The sequence below is a fragment of the Mandrillus leucophaeus genome, unplaced genomic scaffold, assembly GCF_000951045.1.
Source record: "Mandrillus leucophaeus isolate KB7577 unplaced genomic scaffold, Mleu.le_1.0 Scaffold190, whole genome shotgun sequence".
Classification (NCBI taxonomy): domain Eukaryota; kingdom Metazoa; phylum Chordata; class Mammalia; order Primates; family Cercopithecidae; genus Mandrillus; species Mandrillus leucophaeus.
In genome coordinates, this window is record NW_012101921.1 from 597,932 (window position 1) to 599,994 (window position 2,063).

Sequence of the window (2,063 nt, forward strand, 5' to 3'; positions counted from 1 at the left end):
TTTGAGAACTTTTCAAATATTTGAAAACATCTTACAGTTTCAAAAAGGACAAAAGCTGTTACAAATAGTAAAAAATAATTATTATTGGTTTTCATTATTGAATTAAATATAATAATTTTTAGTAAAGAGATGTTTTCCTAGACCGAAGTCTTCAGTCATTAGATGGTCATGCTCATACACGATCTCATATCATCTCAGTATTGGTAATCACAGTTGATATGTTTGTATGTAAGTTAGCACAAATATATATATATATACACACACACACACACACACACACAAAATGTAGAATTATACACATGTGCATGTATGTGTGTATATGGAATCAGTGCATTACAGAAGCCTATTAAAGTAGGTTTAAATTTTATTTATTTTGTGTATGTCTATACTAAATATTTCCTTGAAAGAAAACATGATAGAAGTTCAGGCTGTTTTCATCCAGAAAGTGTGTGGTGGAAGAGGGTATCATAAAAATTATAAATAAAATCAAACTTTTATAGTGTATCTCGATAGAAAATACCCAAAATAAACTATCGCAAAGTTATCAAGAACAAACATCAGTTTTATCACTCAATCTTAGTAAGTTCTGACAGTTAATATTTTTGTTTCTTCAACTTTTTCATGAAATAATTTATTGTGCTTTCTTTATTCAAATGAAATTATCATGTGTCTATTTATTTTTTACATCCACTGATAATACTAAGAATTCTTGTGTTCTGTAAATATTTATCACACATTTATTTGCTTAAAATACTTTCATAGCCTTTCTGCCCGTGGATGCCGCTGAAGAAGCATGGTTAAAGTCTCTCTTCTCCCTGCCATATGTCTAAGTCAGAGTCTCCTAAAGAGCCGGAACAGCTGAGGAAGCTCTTCATTAGAGGGTTAAGCTTTGAAACAACTGATGAGTGCCTGAGGAGCCATTTTGAGCAGTGGGGAACGCTCATGGACTGTGTAGTCATGAGAGATCCAAACACTAAGTGCTCCAGGAGCTTTGAGTTTGTCACATATGCCACTGTGGAGGAGGTAAATGCAGCCATAAATGCAAGGCCACACAAGGTGGATGGAAGAGTTGTGGAACCAAAGGGACCTGTCTCAAGAGAAGATTATGAAAGATCAGGTGCCCACTTAACTGTGAATAAGATATTTATTGGTGTCATTAATGAAGACACTGAAAAACATCACTTAAGAGATTATTTTGAACAGTTGGGAAAAATTGAAACAACTGAAATCATGACTGACCAAGGCAGTGACAAGAAAAGGGGCTTTGACTTTGTAACATTTGACGACCATGACCCCAAGGATAAGATTGTCATTCAGAAATACCATACTGTGAATGGCCACAACTGTGAAGTTAGGAAAGCCCTGTCAAAGCGAGAGATGGCTAGTGTTCATCCAGCCAAAGAAGTCGAAGTGGTTCTGGAAACTTTGGTGGTGGTCATGGAGGTGGTTTCAGTGGGAATGACAACTTTGATCATGGAAAAATTTCAGTGGTTGTGGTGACTTTGGTGGCAGCCATGGTGCTGTTGGATATGGTGGCAGTGGGGATGGCTATAATGGATTTGGTAATGATGGAAGCAATTTTGGAGGTGGTGGAAACTACAGTGATTTTGGCAATCACAACAATCACTCTTCAAATTTTAGACCCACAAAGGGAGGAAACTTTGGAGGCAGAAGCTCTGGCCCTTATGATGGTGGAGGCCAATACTTTGCCAAAAACGAAACAAAGGTGGCTATGGCAGTTCCAGTAGAAGCAGTAGCTATGGCAGTGGCAGAAGATTTTAATTAGAAAACAAAGCTTAGCAAGAGAGGCGAGCCAGAGAAGTGACAGAGAAGCTACAGGTTATAACAGATTTGTAAACTCAGACAAGCACAGTGGTGGCAGGGCCTAGCTACTACAAAGAAGACATGTTTTAGAAAAATACTCATGTGTATGGGCAAAAAACTCGAGGACTGTATTTGTGACTAATTGTATAACAGGTTATTTTAGTTCTGTTCTGTGGAAAGTGGAAAGCATTCCAACAAAAGGTTTTTATGTAGTTTTTTTTTTTTAATATTTTCATAGT

General features: G+C 36.7%; 1 pseudogene; it reads left to right on the top strand.

The window, feature by feature from the left end:
• Positions 1-822: 822 nt before the first annotated feature.
• Positions 823-1,782, top strand: LOC105538338 (annotated as a pseudogene).
• The last annotated feature ends 281 nt before the right edge of the window (positions 1,783-2,063 follow it).